This window comes from Perca fluviatilis, chromosome 1 (genome assembly GCF_010015445.1).
Source record: "Perca fluviatilis chromosome 1, GENO_Pfluv_1.0, whole genome shotgun sequence".
In the NCBI taxonomy this organism is placed as follows: domain Eukaryota; kingdom Metazoa; phylum Chordata; class Actinopteri; order Perciformes; family Percidae; genus Perca; species Perca fluviatilis.
Window position 1 is genome coordinate 2,696,506 of NC_053112.1, and position 18,931 is coordinate 2,715,436.

An 18,931-nucleotide genomic window follows, 5' to 3' on the forward strand; every position below is an offset into this window, starting at 1 on the left:
CTCATGTTACAGCGTGATAATACACGGTCTCATGTTACAGAGTGATAATACACGGTCTCATGTTACAGCGTGATAATACACGGCCTCATGTTACAGCGTGATAATACACGGCCCCATTTTGCAAGGATCTGTACTTAATTCCTGGAAGCTGAGATCATCCCAGTTGTTGCATGGCCAGAATACTCACCAGACATATCCCCCATTGAGCATGTTTGTGATGCTCTGGATCGGCGTATACGACAGCGTCTTCCAGGTCCTACCAATATCCAGCAACTTCCCACAGCCGTTGAAGAGGAAAATAATTTTGTTGTATTTCCTGCTAATTGTGAGCTAATTGGAGACGAACAGCCAATCAGAATTGACCTTTAATTCTCAGATTGGTTGGTTTTGTGGCATACGCTGTGTAAGTTTGAGTGAGCGTGTCTAGAGTTGAGCGCGCACAGTAAAGAGGTTGAGAGCAAGGGAGCAATGACTGGAGCTCAGAGGAAGAGGTTTTGAGAGGGCACATGAGTAAAGTGCATGAGAGGGGTTATTATTGCACGTTAATATGAATAATAGAAAACATGCAAATACATTTATTGAGCATGGAATAGGTTTTTGTTTGCTCAAACAAAATTATTTTCTTTGAGCGTTAATTTCTGTAAATGTAATGTAATGTGCTTGCAAAATAAAGTTATCTGTGCTCAAAACATACAGTTGCTCACTCAGGAATGAGGCACATATATAATGCTATATTATTGTAAGGAACACCTGTGCAATAATCATGCTGTCTAATCAGCATCTTGATATGCCACACCTGTGAGGTGGATGGATTATCTCGTGGTCACTAACACAGATTTAAACAGATTGGTGAACAATATTTGAGAGAAATAAGCCTTTTGTGTACATAGAAAAAGTCTTAATCTTTGAGTTCAGCTCATGAAAAATGGGGCAAAACCAAAGTGTTGGGTTATAATTTAGTTCAGTGTATTTAAAACAGACTGATGTCGGATGTTTTCACATTTGAAGACACTTATTTCACAGTTTTAGTTTGAAATTAATTTATTATTCCACCAACATGCAGAATCACAGATCAGTAACTCCTCTACAGCCAATCAGAGATTAATAAATCCTCTACAGCCAATCACAGATGCGGCAGCACAGGAAGAAAGTTCTTCATTTACGACCAATCGCAGAACGAATATAAACAAAAAATTAGCTGATGTCATTGTTTTTCTGCTTCCTGCTTTTACAGGCGAGCTGTGATGTCACACACAATGCATCCTGGGAAATTAACACACGGCAGCTTGTGACTCACCGACGGTTACACTAAAAATACCATGGCAACGCTGAAACCACACGCCACTGATTACACTCCAACACGTCACATAACAAGTTAAGGAATTAATAAATAATAAATAATTAGAAAAAATACAAATCTGTAAAATATAAAAAAATTAACAAATTAAAATCTGAAAGAAATTTTAACAACGAGCAGAAAAATAAATCCATAAATATATAAAGAAATTAATTCTGATCTGCATAACAACTTTTACAAACACTTCTAGAAAAGCCGTTAGAAACATCAAACAGGAAGTCAGAAACATCAAACAGGAAGTCAGAAACATCAAACAGGAAGTCAGAAACCTTTTCAGGAAGGAAAACAACCAGGAAACATTTTCACCGCTGCGGCCTCTACATGATCCTCTGTTTTTTTTGGGGGTTATCTAGATATTTCGGGGCCAAACGTCCCTGGTTCTGGATGATCTAGATATCTCCTGTTTCTAGGTGATCTAGATATTTCTGGTTCTGGGTGATATAGATATCTCTTGGTTCTAGATGATCTAGATATCTCCTGGTTCTAGATGATCTAGATATCTCCTGGTTCTAGGTGATCTAGATATTTCTGGTTCTGGGTGATCTAGATATCTCCTGGTTCTGGGTGATCTAGATATCTCCTGGTTCTAGATGATCTAGATTTCTCCTGGTTCTAGATGATCTAGGTATTTCCTGGTTCTAGATGATCTAGATATTTCCTGGTTCTATGTGATCTAGATATCTACTGGTTCTAGATGATCTAGATATTTCCTGGTCCTATATGATCTAGATATTTCTGGTTCTAGATGATCTAGATATTTCTGGTTCTGGGTGATCTAGATATTTCTGGTTCTGGGTGATCTAGATATCTCCTGGTTCTGGGTGATCTAGATATCTCCTGGTTCTAGATGATCTAGATATCTCCTGGTTCTAGATGATCTAGGTATTTCCTGGTTCTAGATGATCTAGATATTTCCTGGTTCTATGTGATCTAGATATCTACTGGTTCTAGATGATCTAGATATTTCCTGGTCCTATATGATCTAGATATTTCTGGTTCTAGATGATCTAGATATTTCTGGTTCTGGGTGATCTAGATATTTCTGGTTCTAGATGATCTAGTTATTTCCTGGTTCTGGATGATCTAGATATCTCCTGGTTCTGGGTGATCTAGATATTTCCTGGTTCTAGATGATCTAGATATCTCCTGGTTCTAGATGATCTAGATATCTCCTAGTTCTGGGTGATCTAGATATCTCCTGGTTCTAGATGATCTAGATATTTCCTGGTTCTGGGTGATCTAGATATTTCTGGTTCTAGATGATCTAGTTATTTCCTGGTTCTAGATGATCTAGATATCTCCTGGTTCTAGATGATCTAGATATTTCCTGGTTCTGGGTGATCTAGATATTTCCTGGTTCTAGGTGATCTAGATATTTCCTGGTTCTATGTGATCTAGATATCTACTGGTTCTAGATGATCTAGATATTTCCTGGTTCTAGGTGATCTAGATATCTCCTGGTTCTAGATGATCTAGATATTTCCTGGTTCTAGGTGATCTAGATATTTCCTGGTTTTAGGTGATCTAGATATCTCCTGGTTCTAGATGATCTAGATATTTCCTGGTTCTAGGTGATCTAGATATTTCCTGGTTCTAGGTGATGTAGATATCTCCTGGTTCTAGATGATCTAGATATTTCCTGGTTCTAGGTGATCTAGATATCTCCTGGTTCTGGGTGATCTAGATATTTCCTGGTTCTAGATGATCTAGACATTTCTTGGTTCTGGATGATCTAGATATCTCCTGGTTCTGGATGATCTAGATATCTCCTGGTTCTGGGTGATCTAGATATCTCCTGGTTCTGGGTGATCTAGATATTTCTGGTTCTGGATGATCTAGATATCTCCTGTTTCTGGGTGATCTAGATATTTCTGGTTCTGGGTGATCTAGATATCTCCTGGTTCTGGATTATCTAGATATTTCCTTGTTCTAGGTGATCTAGATATTTCCTGTTTCTGGGTGATCTAGATATTTCGGGACTGTGTTTGAGTGTTTGACTGCAGCAGGTTTCCGTGGTGTTTTACTTCCTGTGTGAGTTTTGGTTTCTGACCCGTCAGTCGGACCACTCCTGGTCCTCGGGCTCAGAGTCGTCCTCTGATTCACTGTACTCCACCGCGATGCGGCGCGACAGGATGGTGGCGACATCATTTCCTGTCGGCTCTCGCTTCTTGGCCTCTTCCTGTTCACGCTGCTCCTGAACCTTCCGTAGCTGGATCCCTGCAGACCGGAGGAGAGTTTTATTTATATATACATATATATATATATATATATATATATATATATATATATATATGTATATATATATATATATATATATATATATATATATATATACATATATATATATATATATATATATATATATATACATAGCTAACGACTAACGACTAACAGCTAATGGCTAACCTCTGCGTATGGCGGCTAGCAGGTCGCCGCGGGTCATTCACCGCGCCGTTGATTCCAGCGGGGGCTTCCTGCCGTTCCGTTTCGGCGGGTGCGGGGGTGCAGCCGTGGGCGGGCGGGGCTTGGCCTCCGGGCCGGGGAGGGGAGGGGACGAGTTAGCCGGGGGGCGGGGGAGGGAGGGGCTGTAGGGGAGAGAGGACGGCAGCGCCACCTAGTGGGGGAGTCAGCCGTCAGAATCACAGGAAACCAAACACGAGTTAGAAACAAAACGTCCGTTACCTTGGTTACCAGGAACAGCTGCTGGGTGCAGCGGTGTTGCCATGGCAGCGGGGTGGGTGGAGCTGTTGGGGAACGCCATCAGAGGGGGCGGCGGAGGGGGGGCCGGAGGGATCTGATGGTCACTGAGGACAGACAAAGGTCAGAGGTCAAACATCAGTCAGAGAGAGGGAGTGTGTGTCTGTCTGTGTGTGTGTGTGTGTGTGTACCTGTGTGTGTGTGTGTTTGTGTGTGTGTATGTGTGTTTGTGTCTGTTTGTGTGTGTGTGTCTGTGTGTGTGTGTGTGTCTGTTTGTGTGTGTCTGTGTGTGTGTGTGTGCGTGCGTGTGTGTGTGTGTACTTGTCCTCCTTGGCAGTGTGTGTCCGTGCTCCGTTCTGATTGGCCGAGCCAGCCAGCGGGGGCTGGTGCTGGTGCTGGTGATGATGCGGCTGGTTGCGGCCCAGAGAGTGCTGGCGGCCTGTTGCTGTGGCGACCGCAGAGGAAACAGAAGAGGGTCTGAGGGCGCGGTCCAACGACTGAGTCTGACCGCCACCACCCAGCGCTGCCGTGATGGGATCCTTCCCATCATGCACTGGGGCGTCAAGGTGGAGGGAGCTGGAGGGGGAGGAGCCACACGGGGCAGAGGAGTGAAAACCCTTCACCCTTTCTTTAAGAACACATGATTATATAAATCTAAATATAAAAAATCTATATAGAACACAAAGCTGTGTGTGTGTTTGTGTGTTTGTGTGTTTGTGTGTGTTTGTGTGTCTCGGTGTGTGTGTGTATGTGTGTCTGGGTGTGTATTTGTGTGTGTGCGTGTTTTCAACACACAGCAGAACCCGCATGATCAAAAGACCAATAACAATGACATCAACACGCTGTATGGAGTTAGAATCATGCCAAAACCTCACACACACACACACACACACAAAACGTGTTTTACTCACGCCCAACGATTCACAAACAAACTCAGTGTGGTTTGCAAATACAAAACATCATTCACAAACTAATGCATTTTGTTCTGCAAATAAGAAACCTACCTATCAAACAAATACAGTCTGTTTTACACATACAAAGCAACATATTTCTTCAATGACATAAAATATCCTGCAAGTACAAACTAAAATCTTTCAAGTACAAAAAAAAATCCTTCAAGTACAAAAAAAAATCCTTCAAGTACAAAACAAATTCTACAAGTACGAAAAAAAAAATCCTTCAAGTTAAAAAAAAATCCTACAAGTACAAAACAAATTCTACAAGTACGAAAAACTGTCACATGACTTTTGGCACTAATTTTCCGCCTTGCTGATCCACACACAAATGCAGGTAAATTTTCTAACAAATGTCCTGTAATACACACTCCAAAAATATCAAAACAACAAAGCAATCCAGCTTCCGTGGCCGAAATAGACCAAAATAATAACATTAACATTAATAACCATCACTGTGTCACTAGTTGATAACCAGCGTCGTGACAGCCTATGCAGGACCCCGGTTGTTAGGTTAGGTGAAGTCGGGTAACTGAAAGAAATCCAGCATGCTGATCTTGCTTCGTAGTAGCCTACAGGCTGCCGGTCTCACTGAGTTCTGTGAAATGAACACAGCCCCTTAACTCAATATCTGTGGCAGTTTCACAGATTCGCCGAAAATTCTGTGACGGGCCCACGGATGCGATGCATGTAGGTCAATGACATCATCATCCGTGGTCTACGCACAGATTCCCTGATCACAGCATGTTTCTTTCTGTACAAAGAAGCTGGATACAGCTTTGCTATTATTGGTATTTTTAGCCCAATAACCGCTGTTTTAATCAACATTTATTCACCAGATCTTATCATGGTTTAATTGTATTTCTTTTAATGTTATTATTTCGGTCTATTTCGGCCAGGGAAGCTGCTTTGTTTTTTTGATATTTTTTAAACTATAATACTACATCTAGCAACATATATGTAGATATTATCATAGTATGCTTTTCTTTATTTTAATAATATTATTTTGGTCTTATTACTGGTGAAATATTACAGTATGCTGTAAGACAGAACAGATATGATCCAGAGTTGTGCGCATGCAAAGCCGATTTCCAGCAATGCAATGCCGGTATTCATTTCAGAGAATCAGACAACGATCAGCGGGTCTTTAACGCCAGCATCGCTTCAATATACATATATATAATCAGTGGTTTTGTCACCAGCAACTACACGTTGCTCAGCTTTGTTCCAGTAAGTTATGCACCGTAATAACGTTTAAAAAAATCTGCGTGTATATATGTATGGTCCTGGTAGGCTTAAATTGAGTTAACAGCGCCACCTGCTGTTGTGGAGTGTGAATTACAGGACATTTGTTAGAAAATTTACCTGCATTTGTGTGTGCATCAGCAAGGCGGAAAGTTAGTGCCAGAAGTCACGTGACAGTTTTTCGTACTTGTAGAACTTGTTTTGTACTTGAAAGATTTTAGTTTGTACTTGCAGGATATTTTTTGTCATTGAAGAAGTATGTTTCTTTGTATGTGTAAAACATACTGTATTTGTTTGATAGGTAGGTTTTTTATTTGCAGAACAAAATGCATTAGTTTGTGAATGATGTTTTGTATTTGCAAACCACACTGAGTTTGTTTGTGAATCGTTGGGCGTGAGTAAAACACGTTTTGTGTGTGTGTGAGGTTTTGGCATGATTCTAACTCCATAAAGCTGCTGCACTAAAGTTAGGGTGGTTATGGAGGAAGTATTTTCACTTTTATTTCTAAATGTTTTTGTAATGGCAGCTGTAACATTAATGACACTAATCAGGTCTAACACCTCCCTCTCCCTCCATCTTGCTCCATCACTGTTCTCCATGTTGTAGGCCTAGTCTAGTTCAGTGGGCCGATGTGCTGCAGCAATCGGCAGAATGACTATTATGCCCCATACTTATTCTGCCACATTTTTGTTCCGTTACTAGTCACAGAGCGTTGCCAACACATGCACACAAAATACATCAAAACGTGTGTAATGATCGGGAATGGTGTGCTATGACTTTTCTAAGAGATTTGCCGCGCGGTCTTCACGAAATCGGCAAAAAAAATGTTGAGAAATTTCCCATAGACTTTAATGGAAAATCTTCAGGAAATTGCTTAACATCGCTCAAAACAACCCCCGTTTGGGGCCATACTGTATCGCCATACTTTAATGTAGAAAAATTATTAAAAGTTTAAACCGAAGACAACACCTTGGCATTTATTGGGCTGAATGGGCATTCTGATATCAAGCACGATTTCTATGAAATCACAGTTTATGTAGCGTCCAGTTTTCAGACTGTTTCAGATTTTCCAATGTGTGTGTATGGGGACAGAATGTTGAGAGTTAGAGGGGAGGACAGAGGGGGGAGCTGCAGTACGATTCTCTGAAATCTTTCCAAAAAAATTGCTCTCTCCTCTACAGTTTTCACTCTTCATACATCATGGTTGGTCAAAATGTAGAAAATGGTATGCCGGTCGCAGACATGTAACTTTGGAATCCACCGGACTTAAGCTTTTGGCTCTGTTCATACCAACTGCCAATAGAAACAATGAAAAAATATATCTGGAAGGACTCAGATGGTTCCCTGTTTGTTACCTGCTCTGTGTCGCCTATATATTTGACATCACAGAGGGGAGTCTGAACGTAGCCTAAGGGTGAGTGTATGTACCTGTCAGGTGACATGGAGCTGGCAGAGGGAGTGTACGTACCTGTCAGGTGACATGGAGCCGTCCGAGGTGTGGTAAGGTGACGGAGTGATTCGAGCATCTGGGCGGAGCTCCTTGTCGTACGCCATCAGGTTCCACTCCTGTCGCCGGTTCCGAGCTTTCCGAACCTTCACAGGAACAATGGAGACTCTTAATACGTAGTGCAACCTGCACAAACATTGTTTCTCTTCCATTTTTGTACATTTTATTAGCAACTTATATACATTTGTACATTGTTTCCTGTGTATATTTTTGTAATAGTTGTTCTTGTATTCCATCCTATTTATTATTTCTTGTATATTCTCAATGTGTGCTGTGTGTCTGATATTTGCTGCTATAGCACTGACATTTACCAATTTGGGACCAATAAAGTCTATTAGAGCCAGACCGATATATCGGCAGGCCAATATTATCGACCGATATTTGGCATTTTACAAACTATTGGTATCGGCATTTATAATGGCCGGTAAACAAATATTTAAAAAATAAAATAAAAACGGACGAAACCCCTTTCAACCATGTTCTGAGTGTTGGCGTTGCATAGTTTGTGCACCAGAGGGCGTTCTAATCTACAACGTCCTTGTTAGCAACACTCTGAGATTTTTGTTGTTGTTATTGTGCCTTTGTTCAAAGGACATTACGTTTCATATCTTAAGTTTGTATTTTTAATAGGGCTGTCAATCAATTAAAAAATGTAATCGAATTAATTACATACTCTGTGATTAATTAATCGAAATTAATCGCATACATAATTAACGGTGCCTGAACCGATACTTTTTAAGAAAGTAAAAAAAGAAAAGAAAAAAGAAGGGTACTAAACAACAGTCGGTGACATTAAAGAAGGGCTTGTTTATTGCTAAGGCCATATGGTCAAAATTAAATGATTTTATAATAATATATAACAATAACTTATTTCACTAGTAAATTGCTGTTGAACGACAAAAACAACCACCAGATGGGAAAAGGACATTTACAATAACTTCAAATGCACCACGAGGCTGTAGTTTACCAGTTTCATTGAACGCACCGTCTGTGTTGTTTTTCCGACGGCAGCTGCAGATTGTTAGCCTAGAAATCTAGACGCACCCTAGTGGCAGCTGGCTGGTCAGGCTAGCAGACTGTTACATACCGCTGTTGAATCCTCTACAGTAAAACACAGTCAAACTTTACACCGTTTAGCGTTAGCTGTCAGCATTTTAACAGTGTTTAATCCAGCTACTAGCTAGCGGTAGGCTAACGTTAGCTGCTGTCGAGCATAGTGTTAACTAGCGTCACGTGCAGCGGTGTTTGTGTTGCCTGTATCGTCCGTTTCAGAGCATCAGAGAGAAGAGCAGACATATCAGTGGCACCAGATTTCGGTAGCTAGGGTTGGCAGGAAGAAGTAACAAGTAGCTAAATGTTCCAATCAGTGATCCAGGCAGCACATTCTCATCTCCCTCCTTCATTTTACAGTCGAATAGTGGCTAGAACGGCTCCGGGTCAAACGTCAATATGGAATGGATTAATCTGCGTTATTTTTTTAACGCGTTATTTTTTCTCAGATTAATTAATTGAAATTAACGCGTTATTTTGACAGCCCTAATTTTTAAGTTTATTTTTAAACTGCATTATCATATTATTTTAGTGAGGACTCAAATAACTACAAATAACTAATGTTAGGGAAATCTGTTCATGTTTTGTTACGCGTTTCTGGATTTTTTCTTTTAAATATATATCGGCCGATATATCGGAATATCGGATTTTTAAGTCACCAAATATTTGTATCAATATCGCCTTTAAAAATCCTTTATCGGTTGGGATCTAAAGTCTAGCTAATCTAATTTAATCTAAACTGAGATAAACTATTTACCTTCTTCACCTCCCGGCCTGAAGACTCCTCCACATGCTTCTGTTCCTGGATTAAACAAACAGAGCTTTTCATTCTGTTGTTGTAGTTTTCAGATAAAATGTAAAGATGTAAAGAAAGAGAGGAACAGATGGACGGACCTTCTGTCGTCTCTTCTCTTTGCGTTTGTTCTCGGTGGCCTGAAGCATCTTCTCCCTCCACAGGCTGAAGAAGTAGGACGGGTCGGTGTAGAACTTCAGACCGTCCTTCTTATCATCCCTTCACACACAGACACACACACACACACACACACACACACACACACACACACACACACACACACACACACACACACACACACACACACACACACACACACACATTTAAATGCTTTTATTTGGATCTAAAAAGCATTGCAAGAAAACATACAAGATCCAAATACTATGGGAAGAGTCATTGACAAGGTAACAGGTCTACATGGCTCACATACTTTTACAGGTCTTTCCTGTACACACACACACACACACACACACACACACACACACACACACACACACACACACACACACACACACACACACACACACACACACACACACACACACACACACACACACACACATCTCCTCCCACCGTGCAGTGTTTGGTGTGTTTGGTGTTTTTAGCGCCCGACGTCACCTTCCAGGCAGTGCGGCAATGGTTATAGTAAGGCCGGTTACACACTGCACGCGTCTTGTGAGCGTGGCGTTTCTGTTGCGTCTCAGCTGCGTGGATTTTTCTGTGTCCTACATACCAGAAGCGTGTCTGACGTGGCGCTGCTCCTGCTGCTAGGTACAGGGAGGGCTGATCTCGGGACATAGTGCCAACAGATTCAAACTGATAAATGGGTAAGTGGGCTGTCTGAACAACTTAGTGTAGCTGTAAAGAGCCTATATAGCCTATCTGATGTTGGACCGTCACTCAGAACACACACTACGTTGTTATCGTAGCCTATCCTACCATTTATATATAGACTACTGATTTGATTAAAGCAAGACAACTTCGGCAGTATTGACTGCAAAATATGTTACAGAATATTTCGTTCTGTATGACAGGTGCAATATTTGAAAATCTTTTCTCGGAAATTTTGTATTAAATTTATATCTACATTGATGTCAAAACCTAGACTTTCAAACATCAATATGTCATTTATTAATATGTATTTGTGTCTAAATGACATAAACATATTTTCCTATTCTATTTTGCCTGGAAACGCATCCAACACGCTCGCGTCTCGTGTGAAAAATAGGCGTCGGTTCTATTTCTAGCACGCACGCGTCTCAGGTGCGGCTCGAGATGCGCCTGAGTCTCACGCCGGCAGTGTGTAAGCTCTAACCTGTTAACATGGGAGCCGAAATATAAACGGACACGCCACGCAGCTGACACGCTCGCGCGACGCTTCCACTGTGTAAGCGGCCTAAGGGTGAGGGTTAGCTGCCTGTAAGGCAACATTGGAGGCTTAAAACACCATCGAGGCCACACAGCGTCTGTCTCCATCAAGAGGTTTAACTGACCTGTAGGGGGTCACGATGTTGAGGGGGGGTGTAACTGACCTGTAGGGGTCAGGATGTTGAGGGGGGGTGTAACTGACCTGTAGGGGGTCAGGATGTTGAGGGGGGGGGGCTTGTCACTGCGTTGGTACATCTCCAGGACAGGGTTGAGGATGGAGCTCCGGGACACCACCTGCTGGTCCTGGATGGTGCTGCTCCTGAAAGCTTTCCTCATGTTGATGTCCTGCAGAGACACTACAACACACACAGGATGGATGGAAGGATAGATGGATGGATGGATGGATGGATAGATAGATGGATGGATGAATGGATGGATAGATGGATGGATAGATAGATAGATAGATAGATAGATAGATAGATAGATAGATAGATAGATGTATAGATAGATAGATAGATAGATAGATAGATAGATAGATAGATGGATGGATGGATGGATGGATAGATGGATGGATGGATGGATAGATGGATGGATAGATGGATATATAGATAGATAGATGTATATATAGATAGATAGATAGATAGATAGATAGATAGATAGATAGATATATAGATGATGGATAGATGGATGGATAGATGTATATATAGATAGATAGATAGATGTATATATAGATAGATAGATAGATAGATAGATAGATAGATAGATAGATAGATAGATAGATGGATGGATGGATGGATGGATGGATGTTCCTCACCTTCCTCCACGGTGGAGTCCAGCTGAGTGACTTTGACAGCCAGCAGGTCGACTCTCTCCTGCAGACCGCTCATCCTCACGTAGAAGGTGTTGGCCTCGCTGAACAGCTCGCTGAAGATGTCCTCGGCATGGCGGCCTGCAACAGACAGCACACCTCCGGTTACAGGGCTCACGCTCTTTTCATGTTTCCTAATGGGTCTCCCTTTGGACAAACTTGTGTTGGATAAGGAAAAGTTGCTGCATGGACAAAACATCAGAACCAAAAACATGGTGGACAGTAAAACCATGGCAAAAACACCAAAACAGTGTGCAGGGATCAACTCATGGGCAGCTGCTAAAATATACTAATTCTTCAAAAACGCATCCAAACATACTGCTGCTAAAGTGCCAACCATATTCAGATGCCTGTACACATATGTTACACAACTATAAAAAGCATAAATATAAGAACCTTTTGGTCACGTTATGGATAACTAACCCAAACAGACCAACATGGCGGCTCGTTTAGAGACTCTCAAATTCAAGGAAAATAGTTCTGTGAGAAATAATGTGCAGGTGCTGAATCTGTCTTCGTTCCAGGTCGACAACGGTGACTTTAGAAGATGTTCAGGAGTTTTCCAGAGGTAGGGGGTCCAGCTGGACCGACTTCCTCTCTCTGAGTGAGGTAGAGTTACCCTGCCCGGAGGAAGCGGGAGATTGGTCGGATAATTGGTGTAGCCGTCATTCAATTTATTGCACTTCACAATTTACAAAGAATATGTTAGATCATTTCCTCTCTAACTGGGAGGTTTTGGGACTGATTGGTGGGATTGTTGTGGACCAGATCCACACTGAGATCCACAGGTAAGAGCCAATAAGGTTTAACCATGTATCAACTGATTTAAATATCTCACGTTACTGTATTGTGTCAACAGTTAACTTCATGTAATATTGGATGAGGAGTTTTCTTTAGCAGGGTGTAAATGTTCCACCAGAACCAGTTCCTTCCTGAGACTATTTAGCAGAGACACCATCGCTGGGTCCGGAGCTCAGTGCCACCCACGACTGCTGTGATTGGTTTAAAGAAATGCCAATAAAACAGAGTGTGGAGACGGAGACTATTACTCACTGAGTCCTCCGAGCTGTTTGATGACGGCGGCCAGCGTGCTGTTGGTGACACACTCCAGCTCACTGGCGACGCCATCAGGCAGAGCGCCGCGACACAGATACCTGGGCTCAATGATCCTCTTCACCAACGGCATGATCTGAGAGAGAGATGGGGGTCAGATCTCTGTCGTTTGAACTTTTCCAACCCCTGTGTGTCAGTACTGATACTTCTGATAGAGAAATGTTATATCTCTCGTAGATAAAGAGCTTGGCTGTGTTCGGATGCTGAAGATGAATCTATGATCCATCAGGAGACTGAGATGCTGCAGTAATAAGGTCTTTACTTCATCAATAAAGATCTGAGTTCATACAGCTGGACAGAGAGGGCAGGTCTGAGGTCTTCTCCTCAGTTTGGGGAAGAATTAGGTGCAGATATTAGACAGGGGTTTAGGGATCCTACCACAGGAAGTGTTAAGTTTTTCAATAAAAAGAAAAATGCAATTTAAAATCATTTTGGTCCGTTATTATCTCCATATCTGTGTCTAAAACGGTGGAAAAGCTAAAGCAGATAAAACATAAATAACACTCAAAAAGCTTAAAGACAAAACTTAAAAGTCCATCCATTAGATGTTAGAAAAATCTTTGAGTTACTTTTGATGTTTGGATTAGATTAGATTAGATTCAGCGTTATTGTCATTGTGCAGAGTACAAGTACAAAGACAACGAAATGCAGTTTGCGTCCAACCAGAAGTGCTAAAAAGCAGAAAAGTGCAACATGATACAAAGTATAGACAGGACAAGAAATCTAGTGCTGTGTAGACAGTAGTGTACAGTTGGTTAACAGAAGGTGGTTTAGAGTAATATAAATTAAATATAAATATGTGCAGTTACCTTATAAGAGCAGAATAAATATGGCTATTTAATATGAACAATGTATGAACAACATGTACAGATATGTGAAATGTAGTAGCAGTGACATTATAATAATAGTAGAATAGTAATATTAGAATAATATATATATATATATGCAGTGTATTAACAGAATATATAATAAGAAACACTGAATAAATATGGATATTCAGTATGGACCATATACTGAATATCCATATTTATTCAGTGTTTCTTATTATATATTCTGTTAATACACTGCATATATGCTATGTGCAGTGTGGTAACATTATAATAGTAGTAGAGTAAGTTTATGTGCAGGATGAATAGTACGAAGAGCAGTAGAATATGTATAGGTGTAATTACAGTATGTACATCAGTAAATAAATAGAACACTATGGGTGGGATAGGTGGGTTGGGGGCACATTGATTTTACATTCATACAGCTTAGTTGGTGCCCAACAACGATATTATAAAGTGAAAAGAATACTTCCTGTTTGTAGCCTACAGTTTCTTACACAGAAAAGAGTTCTTAGAGATGATAAATCTCCAACGAAAGCCCAATAACATCTGATATATAATATACATATGGAGCTGAGCGCAAGTTCTTTCAGGACGACTTCCTAAACATAATAACTCCTCACTCCCCTGAATGGATCAGCTGTAGAGGCGTTCACTTTAGCTTTAACCAATCAGAGCGGCCAAAGAAACTCGAGCCAATCACTGCATGACATCCCTGTTTTAAACCTGTCTCTCTCTGCTGCTCAGTTGTCATTTCAGGAAAAGTGCACCACCCTCCTCCTCCCCTGCTCCTCCGGTCTTCGCCCCTCTCGGTTCCTGGGTCCTCTTTTTGGCCTAGCAAACTTTGTAGTTTTTTTCACGTTAACACAACAACAGGCACGCCATACACACTGGTTTAGGCTCGCAAGCCGGCCAAAGAGTAGCAGGCTAACGGTACGTTCTGAGTGGATGGTGAGCGCGAGATGCCGAAATGGACGCCAATAAGATTCTGAATGGAAAGTTTACTTTTAAAAAGTTGCCAAATGGTTCCATTGACAAGACCAAAGTGTGTGTTTTGTGGTTGTGAACTGAGCTATCATCACAGCACATCCAGTCTGAAATACTACTTGATGGTCAAGCACACAGCCGATGGCCGAGCACACAGCCGATGGCCGAGCACACAGCCGATGGCCGAGCACACAGCCGATGGCCGAGCACACAGCCGATGGCCGAGCACACAGCCGATGGCCGAGCACACAGCCGATGGCCGAGCACACAGCCGATGGTCGAGCACACAGCCGATGGCCGAGCACACAGCCGATGGCCGAGCACACAGCCGATGACCGAGCACACAGCCGATGACCGAGCACACAGCCGATGGCCGAGCACACAGCCGATGGCCGAGCACACAGCCGATGGCCGAGCACACAGCCGATGGCCGAGCACACAGCCGATGGTCGAGCACTAGGGTTGGGTACCGAAACTCGGTTCCACCATGGAACCGGTTCCTACACAAACGGTAGTATTTGGACCGGATAAGAACGCAAATTTCGGTTCAGACTGAAATATTTTCCATCTGTTGCTCCGGACAGCGGCAGACTCTTTTTTTCTTTCTCCCTTTTCTGCCGAGTGGCCACGTGCCGGCTCGCGGTGTGAAGCGCGTGTCTGTGCTATTCTGTGACGTGCACTCTACAATCACAGCTGATAGACGGCTTTTTGTACACGCTGCGGAACGGATGTAAAAATATCACACTCTCTCTGTAGTCTACTGTTAGCTAGCTACCGTAAATGTAGGCTACTTTTAAAATGACAAATTTTCCCTCTGGGCTCACCAAAATGGACGTAAAAGCATATTAACCATTCACTGACTGCACGTGATCGCTAGTAAACATATTACACTTGCTCTGCTAGTCTATCGCTCAGGACCAGACCCTGTAGCCTGGTGGTGGGGGGGTCTGCCCTTTCAGACTCCTACCTGTGTGTGTACAGGCCTCTGGGACACAGTCTGAGAGAGTTTCTCCTGTGCAGGACATGCCATAAGTCAGGAGAGGTGTAGTATCTGGCCAGAGAAGGCAAATATGGTCATTTTTCTGCAAAAGAACGGCTAAAGTTTAAAGTTTAAAGTTCTTTAAGTTGTTAATAGTGTAACTGTTATTTGTTAAATTATTGTAGTTGTGTGTTAGGTGACTTAGGTGTACTTATTATATATTTAAGTACTTTAAAACGTTAATATATTGTTAAATTTAAATATTTTTCAATTTTTAAAAACATTCCATAAAAAAGCCTTTACTTTATGTTATTTTTCAGTTTTTCAAGAATTACTTTAGGAATCGGAATCGTTTTAAAAGTACCGGTTCGGCATCAGAATCATAAAAATCCAAACGGTACCCAACCCTACCGAGCACACAGCTGATGCCAACTCTCCCCCCCCTCGTCAAAGCCAGGCGACAAAAGCACAAAGCAAGCCGATCCACTTTTCCATGTTGATAAGAGCATTAAAATGAGAAAAAAAGTGGGACAAAAATGCGATTAATCGCGATTAAATATTTTAATCGTTTGACAGCACTAATATATATAAATAATATATATATAAATTATATATATATATATATTGTATATACAGGCTACTGACAGCTGTTATTCTCTGTGTGCTACAGCCACCACGTTTGGAAAGTCCTGAGGAATTTTAGCTCAGGCTTTTCATCTTTGCACAATAGTTAGGATGATACACTGTCTCAGATGGCATCACCGTGGCAACACAGAACATGGTTACTGTTGCCAGGAGACAGGATGGTTTGGCTCTGATCTGATCACACGTCTCGGTGTTTAAACGGGTCAGATGCCGGAGCAGAGCTGTCGACATGCAGGGCTGTCTTTTATTAAAGATTACAAAAACATTCACCTGTCACATTAACCATCAAATCCTACATCATATACAAAATATATTCAAATGTTGGCGGAGTGAGTTTAATAAAACACACTTCCTGTCTTCACTTTCTTTCTGAGCTCAGCTGTCTAAATCAGTGGTAACCATGGAAACCAGTCTCCCTGCAGCGTCTCACTCTCTCTCACACACACACACACACACACGCAGACACACACACACACACACACACACAGACACACACACGCGCACACACGCGCACACACACAGACACACACACACGCGCACGCACGCGCACACACGCGCGCGCACACACACACACACACAGTCACAGTGAGAAGCAATCTGGTTGCATTACGTCATGCGGTCATCTCAGCCTGCGTGTGTGTGCGTGTGCGTGTGTGTGTGTGTGTGTGTGTGTGTGTGTACGCTGCAGGGAGACTGGTTGGATCATGGCTAACAGACAGACAGATAACTGATCGATGACACTCACTCACCGAGCGCTCCGTTTCCGGTGTCCGGTCGGTTCCGCCGAGGCTCCTCTGTCACCGAGCGGCGGACAGCGGACTCTTCCTCCGCTCCGCGGCCGGGAATATGGATGCTGAGAGAGATCTGACGTCTGACACCCTCTCGGAGCCGCTCGGAGCAGCTCGGCTCCTGCCGGAGAACTTCGGCCGAGCGCCCAGTGTCTGAAGGTGGATCATAGATCAGCTAGGTTTAGGCAGGGAGAGTGGGGATTGGCCAGGGAGTGAGTAAGATTACAGAGTAAGCCAATCAGAGGCACAACAAGGCGGGCCACGAGGCACGTCCTGTGACGTCGACACGTCTAGCAGATCCGATCTAGCATCTGTCTGTTGAGACTTGTTGAATAACTTGAAGTATATTGATTAAAGCCCCCCCCTCCAGTTAATGTATGAGGTTATTTTAATTTATTCCTTCATATGATTTTCCTTTTTCATATATTTTATTTGTTTGCTGCTTAGAATTATTTGTAGAATTGTTAATTGATATAACAATGACTGTTTTGTATTTGAAAGCTTTGAATAAAAATAATAAAAAATAAACAAAAGCGTAAAGTAACACACCAAGGGTTTACAGTGTACTACAGACCATAATAAGATGCCATGTCACCATGGTTACAGCGTGTTTATTATTAATATTCATGTTCAAGGCTCTCGTGGCTCTCGAGGACATCTTCACATATAGGAAACACTAACATCACATTAAGCCTCATTTGCATATTTAAAATAACATCAGTAATCAGCGGGGGCATGACGATATCTGTGTGTTAAAATATTCAAAATATCTTTAATCTTTAAAGGTTTTGATGTGTTCACATATTAAACAACATTAGATTCATAAAAACATGGAGGAAACAGATGTTTTAGTGTCTGTTGAGCAGTGGCGGTGCAGTTATTATGGAGATCATATAACCTTACACAGGCACCGATTTATGGCTTCCCCCGTGGGTGCTCACGGGTAGAAATCTAGACCACCCTAGCGGCAGTCAGCCAGGGTCGTCTAGAAACTCTCTGTTGGCTTGTGAGCTGGAAAAACTAAACTCTGGTCAGGCCAATCACATCGTGTACAGAGTCGGTGGGCGGGGCTTATGGCTGCTGCTGCTGCTGGTGAACAGCGGTCTTCTGAAGACTTGGAGTTCAGCTTTTCTTGAGAAAAGAACAAAGAACGGCTCTGAAGTCATTCTTAAAAAAGGAAGATGTGTTCAGAGTTTAAAGTTTAATCTATCAGCTAGCGTTGCTCTGATTGGTTGTAGCGCTATCCTATTACGTGCAGAGAGAGTTTGAAAGACAACCGTTTATCCCGCCCCTCGGATTGAGCCCTGACCAATGGGGAGTTCCCAGACCCAACATCTGGATGTGGGTCTGGCTGGTCAGGCTAGCTCACGGGTGCACGCCCTTTAAAAAAAAAGTAGTAAAAAAATGTTTTGCATTTCAGAACGTTGAACTGACACGTAACCGAATCGATGCCAGCGCACCAACTGTAATGTTTAATATGAATTGATTGGAAAACTTTGCCCTTCTCACCCGCATGTTAAAACCAAATGCTTTTGTATTGATTTTTGATTTGATTTCATTGGTTTGCACACATTCATAGAAAACAATCCATGACCAATCAAATGTCTTTCACATGGAAAGAGAGAGTGTGTTCTGGAGAGGTCAGAAATCCATGGGTAGGTCACTAGAAATTAATTTACAATAAAAAAATATGACATAAAATAACTAAAACAAAAATAATTACTCTATTTGGTTAATTAAAAATTGATGACAA

The 18,931-nt window shown here is 42.0% G+C and overlaps 1 pseudogene; it reads right to left on the minus strand.

The window, feature by feature from the left end:
- Positions 1–1,023: 1,023 nt before the first annotated feature.
- Positions 1,024–17,510, minus strand: LOC120566199 (annotated as a pseudogene).
- Positions 17,511–18,931: the final 1,421 nt, after the last annotated feature.